Source organism: Littorina saxatilis, linkage group LG6, assembly GCF_037325665.1.
Source record: "Littorina saxatilis isolate snail1 linkage group LG6, US_GU_Lsax_2.0, whole genome shotgun sequence".
Lineage (NCBI taxonomy): Eukaryota > Metazoa > Mollusca > Gastropoda > Littorinimorpha > Littorinidae > Littorina > Littorina saxatilis.
Window position 1 is genome coordinate 48,821,030 of NC_090250.1, and position 10,424 is coordinate 48,831,453.

The window sequence follows — 10,424 nt, forward strand, 5'->3', positions numbered from 1 at the left end:
GGGCCTTATTACCTGTTGTGAGTTACAAACTTTCTCTAGTATCAGTCTGTTGAGGAATACGTCACAACTCAAATGCGGAAGAATCTGGATCTGGATCTGGATCTATTACTTCGCAACGGATGCGGGAGAGCGAATGATAATAATTTAGAATACAATAAAGGTCCTGACTTCTGAGTGTCTCGATCTAAAATAGATGTGAAGTTGAGCATTGTCTCTTCTATTCAATAAGATTGAGACAATCAGTAACATAAACATTTAAAATGCAAATAATGCACAGAAAGTGTCTCACCACTGCTTTTGATATATAGTTACCATTCATACACCCACTTTGGCTGCACACACACACACCAATAAACGCACACCCTTTAAACCTTCCATTACGTTTTTGCAACTGGTATGCTTACAGGTGTGGCCCCCATGTGCTTTTCATGCACGCAGAAGGATTTTGGATGCAACGATCCCTTTACTCTGCCCAACACGGAAGCTATTACCTGTGACGAGACTTGTGTGAAGATGAGGGGGGACAGATATTGTAAGCATACTGAATATTTTGTGTTCTTTTGTAGTTGTTACTTTGATCTATGAAATTCAGGCTGCTATCCCTGGGCATGCAGTGACAGTACTGAACTACCCATTTTTTTCAAGCCTTGAGAGATTCGGATCTTTATCGTGCACAAGCAGGAACACATGGGAGTTCAGACACCAAGTAGCGTCTTCACAAAGTTGACGCTGGGAAATATATATGTATATATATGTTCTGCGCGAAGTTAGAATCCGGTTCCATTCTAGAATGGACCGGGTCCAAGTTGGAATTCTAACCCTGCGCAAGTACAAGGGTGCCATTCTAGAATGGTACCCTTGTTGCTGGTCCATTCTAGAATCGCCCGTGCGCAAGGTTGGAATTTGGGTCCAAGTTGGAATAGTCATTTCAGTTAGACTATCACACAGCCAAAGCCACAAATGTGGATTTTCTGTTTGTTTTTGTTTTTTGTGTGTTTGGTTGGGTTTTTTTTCTCGTTTTTTTTACACTTTACTCAAAGACATCGTGAATTGGGATTGTGATGTTCTGAAAGTGATTACAATTTTGAGAGACACTCAGCACTGATCGCTACGAACGGAAATTTCCGGACTGACAGTGTTTTGCCGATCTCGCTTGTAACTTTTAATCTTATTCATATACATGAAGTTGGTCTTCTGAATTGTGAGGATAAAGTCTTTTGCTTTGTATCGATATATAATATGACTATATAGTTTGAGCGAGGGAAAGGCTTTTTTTATTTTTATTTTTTTTAATCTTTTTTTAAACTAGCTTTAACGTTCTATCAGGCATGCGCCTCTTAAGAACGGTGCTGCTTTGAACACAAGACTCGCAGACATAGCAAACCCCTCGTTATGAGCGCCGACCACAACGAAAGCAATTGGCTGCGGTGGGCCCCACGAAAATCGGCAAAGGCGAGGCTAGTTTCTGTAGAAAATCGTCTCTGTTTTCTCCAAAATGACATATCATCCCATAACTGGCGTTTGTATTTCGACATAAGGTCTTGTGGCATCTAATCATCGATTTCATTCTTTCATTTGATTCATTTGTGAACGCTGAGCTTCGAGTATTTATGCTTTTCAGGGAACATTTTTGAAAATTCTGACTTTCCACAGTTATTACGGAAAATCAAGCTTGTCAATCAAGATGCTGTGAATTGGAATGTCATTACTAATCATTAGTTGACCTCTGGCTCAAGTGGTGTCATCTTGCTACACGGTTGAATTGCAATTCGTCAATCTCTGCCGTCACTGGGCACTGAGAACGTCAGGAGCCTGTATTTTTTTCAAGGGCAATTAGAGGTTATTTGAAAGTATGACATGGTATAATGTACGTTGTGATTTTGGAGAGAAAAATTAATTGACTGTCATTGCAATGAGGCTTGGTCAGAAATAAAGGGTATTCACTGATTTTAAGCTACAATTCAGTTGCTTGGAAATGACAGACCTCCAATCCATTTGTAAATCAAGTGAACTCTCTTGAATGATTGGTACTTCCTCTACAAATAAATGTGCACCAGGATATAATTCTTGGAACTTTGTTCTTTTGTGTAGTAGTAATGCAGGGTTGTAGGAGTTTGAAACGTGGGCATATCACAGTTTGGAAGGTAGGGATTCTGATAGATTAAATAAAAACTGTCAAACTTTTAGGCATGGAATTCCCCTTTGAGAGTATTTGTTGTGGTAGTACTACTACTATGAATTGCTTTCAATGTTTTCCCATAATATTATAAAACCAGACAAAAGTTGTTGTTGATTTCTGTTTTTGTTAATGTCAACTTTTTTTTAAACCTGTGACAACAGCTCTATAACTCACTCTGTCCTTCTGTTGGTCTGTCTGTCGGTTAGTCGGTCTGACCGTCTGTCTGTCTGTCTGTCAAAAAAATTGTCAAAAAACCGGACATTTCCGAGAGGGAGACAGCGCTGACATTGCAAGCGGCCGCAACCGGCTCTCATCACAAAAACAACTGCCCTGCAAACAATACCGCCCTGGTAGTCCCCCTTGCTATGGTCTTCCTTTGTTTATTGCGTACTCAGGAGTGTCAACTTTCTTGACATGACATGACATCGCAAGATCGCCAAAGGATTTTTTTCAGGGGTAGACAAATCAGCCCCATTTTATCAAAGGGAAGGTGCAGGTGGAGATAATTCAAGGGAAGACAACTCTGTCTTACCTACAAACATTACGGCCCCCTTTATTCACTCTCGCGATGAATGGACCAGCAACAAGGGTACCATTCTAGAATGGCACCCCTGTACTTGCGCAGGGTTAGAATTCCAACTTGGACCCGGTCCATTCTAGAATGGAACCGGATTCTAACTTCGCGCAGAACATATATATATATATTTATATAATGATTCTGTGAAGGCAAAAACGAGAAAAGCTATAGTGGCTTCAGATTTTAAAAAAAGTTTATTCCTCCTTTTCGCATGTAGTTGTAGGTTTGATTGTTGTCTGACTCCTAAACATTAAAACAAATGTCGCCAATGTTTTCACAGATTGACGTTAAATAAACGATTTTATCATCATCATCTTCTTAACGCTGATTTTTGTTACATAAAGTCAAGTTTTGACTAAATGTTTTAACGTTGACCGGGAATCGAGATGAGGGTCTGGTGTATGTATGTGTGTGCGTGTAGAGCGATTCAGAGAAAAGTAATGAACCGATCTTCATGAAATTTCACATGAGAGTTTCTGGGTATAATATCCCCAGAATTTTTTTTCATTTTTTCGACATTCCCCCGCGGGTTGGGGGGAAGAATTTACCCGATGCTCCCCAGCATGTCGTAAGAGGCGACTAACGGATTCTGTTTCTCCTTTTACCTTTGTTAAGTGTTTCTTGTATAGAATATAGTCAATGTTTGTAAAGATTTTAGTCAAGCAGTATGTAAGAAGAAATGTTAAGTCCTTTGTACTGGAAACTTGCATTCTCCCAGTAAGGTAATATATTGTACTACCTGTACGTTGCAAGCCCCTGGAGCAATTTTTTGATTAGTGCTTTTGTGAACAAGAAACAATTAACAAGTGGCTCTATCCCATCTCACCCCCTTTCCCTGTCGCGATATAACCTTCGTGGTTGAAAACGACGTTAAACACCAAATAAAGAAAGAAAGAATTTTTTCGACAAATGTCTTTGATGACATCATATACCCGGCTTTTTGTAAAAGTTGAGGCGGCACTGTCACGCTCTCATTTTTCAACCAAATTGGTTGAAATTTTGGTCAAGTACGTAATCTTCGACGAAGCCCGGACTTTGGGATTGTATCAGCTTGGAGGCTTAAAAATTGATTAATGAGTTTGCTCATTAAAGTTGTCATTAAAATTGAATTTTCGCAAACAAATTTAAAAATTGATTGCATCGTATTCTTCGTCAAATTCTGAATCTAAAAATATAATACATATGTTATGTTTACTCTTAAAATGTGATCACAATTAACGAAAATAGATTAATTAGTATTATGATTAAAATTTAAGAAATCGATCCAAAATGATTTAATCTTATTCTTTATCATTTCCTGATTCAAAAAACATAGATATCATATGTTGTAAAGTTAACAAGAATACAGAAATTGAATACGCTACCGCGCTAATCTGGCTTGTCAATTTCACTGCGTTTTGCACGTGAGAAGTGAGCGATTTTCTTCTCGCAGGGATTGACGGAGCTGTATTGTCTTGGTGAAAAAATGCAGTGCGTTCAATTTCATTCCCTGAGTTCGACAGCTTCTATATATATATACGACTTGTGTCTGTCTGTCTGTCTGTCTGTCTGTGTGTTCGCGATGCGTGGCCAAGGTTCTCATGGATCTGTTTCAAATTTGGTGGCCATATTCAGGTACACCCCGGACACAACCTGGTCGATGAGATATTTGAACACCGATTTTGGTTTTTCTCTGGATCCATTTCCAGTAACTCTTCCTTATCTTCTCCAGTGTTTTCAGCGTTTATCTCCCTTCCTTCGTGTGGCGCGCTCAAGCAGCTTCAGATATTCCCGTTCCGTTACTATTTTTAGAAGGTCACTGTCCACAACGCTTTCATCCCGGCGTTACTATTTTTAGCACTGTCCTGAACGCTTTCCTTGCACCCGTAAGTTGTCCTCACTGTAAAAGTGCAAAGGTCGAATCAATTTATAGCCACGCGAAAAATACACTGTCATCTATCTCTATATATTTATAGATATAGATATATATACGGCTTCTGTATGTGTGTGTGTGTGTGTGTGTGTGTGGGCAACACCTGTGGATTGTAGAATTCTGTTTGTGATGTGGTCTGGCGGCTTTGGTATGTCAGTATGTTCTGGCCTTCCTTTGAGAAGCCATAACAGTTATGAAAGGGCTTAGAGATAAGCTCGCTGATCTATATTTCTCAATCCTGTTTGAGTGGACTTCGCGTCCAAAGGTGATTGTGGTGTATCGGCACTCGGTTACATTCGGCGGCGTCGACAAGGATGGGACTCGACATGATATGTTCAGGAATGGCATTATGGCCACTGAATCATTTTCGTGCTGTTCCCATTCCACGAATCTGGGAGGGACCTAAGCTTGGCGGGTCCATGGTTCGGATCTTTGGGGACAAAGTTCATTCAAACGGGGGCGGGTGTGACAGGGAGACTACCGTCGCCCTTCACAGCATACTCTGCAGAGTTGTTCGCCTTAGAAGTTGTGAGCTATTTATAGCTCGCTAGGCAACACCTGTGCATTGTAGAGTTCTGTTTGTGATATCGTAAATATTCTCCATCAAATTTGGTGGGCATATTCAGGTGGACCCCGGGCACCAACTGGTGGATGAAAATTTTCAATACGTGCTCTAAGCCGGCGAACCGCTACTCTGTCTCGCGATCCACCCGGCAAAGCCGGGTATTCCTCTAGTAACTAAATGTAATAATTTCGCCTTACGCGACTTGTTTTGTTTCTCATCCATCATTCTTCTTGTAGAACTTGTGATGTCCAGGCTCAGGAATTTAGTTTGCCGAATTAAGTTTGTTTTATACTGCTTACTGTTTGTTGCTTTTCCTTGGAAGTTCTTAATACTTTTATTTCATTTGTTGTGTGACCTTTGAGGTTTTTGTTTTTTTACCCCAGCGGATTCTGTGCCAATCGTGGAGGTGACAAGGGCGTGCATAGGGCAGCGGGACGATGGTTGCTATAACACCACCTATAACAGCATCTTTGTGGAAGCTTGTGCCTGCAACACTGACTACTGTAATGCAAGCCCGCCAGCATCGTCTGCTGCAAAGGGTGCCTTGCTTCATGAACTTCATCTCGTAGTATCTGCTGCAGTGTGCTTGATTCACAATGCTGTAGGGAGATGATGGCGTAACGAGGATTCCCACTGGCAGCGCAGCAACAAGACATATCAAAATATTGTGGGATCCCCCTTTAAAGATGCCTCATTTTATATTCAAAACTCCCTCTTTTTAATTTAGACACAATTTTTTAAAGATTTTCTGTTCATAAACATCTGTAAATGTACCTGCATTTTTAATGTATGTATGGGGCGATTTATATAGCGCTTGACGTTCTCTAAGCGCTTTACATATTAATTTCTGCCGTGTGAGATGGAATTTTTTACTCAATATATCACGCATTCACATCGGCCAGTAAATCTCAAGCCAATTAAGGCGAATATTTACTTTTCACAGCCTATTATTCCAAGTCACACGGGTATTTGGTGGACATTTGTATTTATGCCTATACAATTTTGCCAGAAAAGACCCTTTTGTCAATCATGGGATCTTTAACGTGCACACCCCAGTGTAGTGTACATGAAGGGACCTCGGTTTTTCGTCTCATCCGAAAGACTAGCACTTGAACCCACCACCTAGGTTAGGACTGAAAGGGGGGAGAAAAATGCTAACGCCCTGACCCAGGGTCGAACTCGCAACCTCTCGCTTCCGAGGCAAGTGCGTTTACCACTCGGCCACCCAGTCCTTGTGGGATCCCCCTTTAAAGATGCCTCATTTTATATTCAAAACCTCCCTCCTTTTAATTTAGACAGAATTTTTTTAAAGATTTTCTGTTCATAAACATCTGTAAATGTACCTGCATTTTTAATACTCCCTCTCTTTCAAAACCCCCCCGCGGGTTAGGGGGAAGAATTTACCCGATGCTCCCCAGCATGTCGTAAGAGGCGACTAACGGATTCTGTTTCTCCTTTTACCCTTGTTAAGTGTTTCTTGTATAGAATATAGTCAATTTTTGTAAAGATTTTAGTCAAGCAGTATGTAAGAAATGTTAAGTCCTTTGTACTGGAAACTTGCATTCTCCCAGTAAGGTAATATATTGTACTACGTTGCATTAGCCCCTGGAGCAAATGTTTGATTAGTGCTTTTGTGAACAAGAAACAATTGACAAGTGGCTCTATCCCATCTCCCCCCTTTCCCCGTCGCGATATAACCTTCGTGGTTGAAAACGATGTTAAACACCAAATTTAGAAAGAAAGAAAGTTCAGAAAGTTAACAAGAATACAGAAAAGCACGCTTTCATGCTTACCGCAATACGCTACTGCGCTAATCTGGCTTGTCAATTTCACTGCGTTTTGCACGTGAGAAGTGAGCGATTTTCTTCTCGCAGGGATTGACGAAGCTGTATTGTCTTGGTGAAAAAATGCAGTGCGTTCAGTTTCATTCAGTGAGTTCGACAGCTTGACTAAATGTAATAATTTCGCCTTACGCGACTTGTTTTGTTTCTCATCCATCATTCTTCTTGTAGTTGTGATGTCCAGGCTTAGGAATGTTGTTTGCCGAATTAAGTTTGTTTTATACTGCTTACTGTTTGTTGGTTTTCCTTGGAAGTTCTTAATACTTTTATTTCATTTGTTGTGTGACCTTTGAGGTTTTTGTTTTTTTACCCCAGCGGATTCTGTGCGAATCGTGGAGGTGATAAGGATGTGCTTAGAGCAGCGGGACGATGGTTGCTATGACACCACCTTTAACGGCATCTCTGTGGAAGCTTGTGCCTGCAACACTGACTACTGTAATGCAAGCCCGCCAGCGTCGTCTGCTGCAAAGGGTGCCCTGCTTTAAGTCGTAGTATCTGCTGCAGTGTGCTTGATTCACAATGCTGTAGGGAGATGATGGCGTAACGAGGATTCCCACTGGCGCTGATGGGGTCTATGTCGACCAAAAGAGTGGGATTCCCTGTAGGTGGAGTTCCTGTAGGTGGATTCCCTGTATACAGGGAATACCACAGGGTCAAGGGCGGATCAATTCACTTTGGAGGGGGGGGGGTTACAAAATGACTGCGAAGATACAAGTTGACGGCGCCGAAGGCGCCTATAAGCCTCTAGGGGGGTCCGGGGGCATGCCCCCCCGGAAATTTTTTTTATCCAAAGAAGCAAAATAGAGCTATCTGGTGCATCCTGAGCCAATAAATTACCTCTGAAACCTCTACTTTTTTGGGGGGGTGGGGGGGTTACGTAACCCGTGTAACCCCCCCAGATCCGCCCTTGAGGGTGTATTTCTTGTAGCGTTTCGCTGATATCGCTGAAAGTCACGTGATGCTTAGCGACATTGGTAGAATTTGATGTTTTCGATCTTTTTTGATATTTCTTAAAAGTTCGAGTATGGTTTGCAAGTCTTATTGAAAAACTCCACCCTGTGGGATTCCCTGTATAAGGGAATCCCTCTACAGGAACTCCACCTGCAGGGAATCCCACCATTTTGGTCGACATAGACCCCATTGGCCCCACTGGCAGTGCAGTAACAAGACATATATATCAAAATATTGTGGGATCCCCCTTTAAAGATGCCTCATTGGCTCACGTAAGTGTAGCCTATGCGATGCTAACTTTTGTCTGTCTGTGCGTGCGTGCGTGCGTGCGTGCGTATGTATGTATGTATGTCTGTGGTAGAAACTTTAACATTTGAAGACGTCACAACATTTGAAGACGTCACATTATGACGTAAGAAGGTTAGACGTCACGCGAAGGAATTACTGAAAGTCTCGGTCATTGTTATTTTGAGCGGGCCGAGACTAGTTTTTTCTTTGAAATCGGCCATTCAGATCTAGATCTAGTGTCTGGCTTTCTTGCACAGTGTCACCTATGCCGCTTACTGTGTGTGTGTGTGTGTGTATATGTATGTGTGACGAAGTGATTGAGTTTGTGTTACTGTTTGTCGACTTTTTACGTGAGCCTTGAAGGCTTCGCCTCTTGTTTTATATTCAAAACCTCCCTCCTTTTAATGAAGACAAAATATTTTAAAGATTTTCTGTTCATAAACATCTGTAAATGTACCTGCATTTTTAATACTCCCTCTCTTTCAAAACCCCCCCGCGGGTTAGGGGGAAGAATTTACCCGATGCTCCCCAGCATGTCGTAAGAGGCGACTAACGGATTGTGTTTCTCCTTTTACCCTTGTTTAAGTGTTTCTTGTATAGAATATAGTCAATTTTTGTAAAGATTTTAGTCAAGCAGTACAGTATAGACCGGATGTATAAAACACAGGATGTATGAAAGTCTGGATGTATGAAAGGGGTAGGCAGGGTCCCGGCAGAAGCTACTCTTTGTTATTACTTAGAATTTTCCGGTTGTATGAAAATCGGATGTATAAAAGTCCGGTTGTATGAAAGCAAATCTCTGGTCCCGAGCAGCACAAATGCGTTGTTGCAAGACCGGTTGTAAGAAAACGAAAGTAGACCCAAGTCACCAAAGTGTGGTAAGAGTAATTTCCCTTCCATAGCGACTCGAACTTGCAAAATGGCGGACCGCAAAGCGAAAGCTACAGGCAAACGTAGAGTGTTGACATTGTCTGAGCGCCTTAAAATCATAAAGGCAGTAGAGGACAGTCCACACAAATCCCGAACACAGATGGCCATTGATTTTGGTGTCCCCCTGCCAACGCTGTCGAACATCATGATTCATGAAAGACAAGAACAAATATCTTGCTCAGGCAAGAGTGGAAAGAGAGGAGGAAGTGGCGTGGGAGGAAGGGAAGGAGGAAGTGGCGTGGTAGGAGGAAGTGGCGTGGGAGGAAAAGGAGGAGGAAGTGGCGTGGGAGGAGAGGGAGGAGGAAGTGGCGTGAGTGGAAGGGGAAGGGGAAGTGGCGTGGGTGGCAGGGGAAGAGGAAGTGGCGTGAGTGGAAGAGAAGGAGGACGGGGCGTGGAAAGAGAGGAGACGAGACAGAGTGGGAATCAGACAGGAGAAAGAGAGACTTGGGATGACTTTGGAAAGCAAACACGGGTGTCAGACTTTTTTGAAAGAGATAGTGGCATAGGAGGAGAGGGAGAAGGGAGTTGCGTGGGAGGAGAGGGGGCGAGAGAGAGGGGAAAGGAGAGTGGAGAAAGAGGGACTTGGGATGAGACAGGAGACATAGGGGGGAGGAGAAAGGAGAGAGAGGAGTTTGGAAGGACATGGGAAAGCAAAGGGAGAGAGGAGAGGAAGGGGGTAAGAGAGAGCGGAGACAGGGGCAGTTGTAGCGGAGAGAAAAGAAAATGGGAAGACGGGGAAGAAGAAGTACAATTTTGTGGTGCACACGAAGGGCAGCCTCTAGCCTTTCATCCCTTTGTCATCTGGAGGGCGGAGAGTGCACGGCCTTATGCAAAGCAGAACAGTTCCTTACACAAACAGTTGCTCTTTCTATCGGTTGTCCTGACTGTGTCAGTGTATGTAAGTACATGTACTTTTCCACTTGTTATTCACAAACCTTTTCTTCTAACAAGGATATGTATCAAAACATTTAAACATAAAAAAAACCAAATAAATACAAAAATGATATGAAAAAAACCCTACTTTTATCAAGTAACAGACGCGTGGCCGGATGTATGAAAGTCAATCCACAATATTTTCATACATCCGGTTAACCGGATTTAGTAAAGACCGGATGTATGAAAGACAAAAAGTGGGTCCCGACGACTTTCTTACATCCGGTCTCGACTGTATGTAAGAAATG

The 10,424-nt window shown here is 42.3% G+C and overlaps 1 long non-coding RNA gene across 1 annotated transcript; it reads left to right on the forward strand.

The window, feature by feature from the left end:
- The first annotated feature begins 5 nt into the window (after positions 1–5).
- LOC138969420 (uncharacterized) lies at positions 6–7,422 on the forward strand. Its single transcript, XR_011456454.1, has 3 exons — positions 6–17; positions 407–532; positions 5,617–7,422. It is a non-coding gene; the product is annotated as an uncharacterized lncRNA (long non-coding RNA).
- Positions 7,423–10,424: the final 3,002 nt, after the last annotated feature.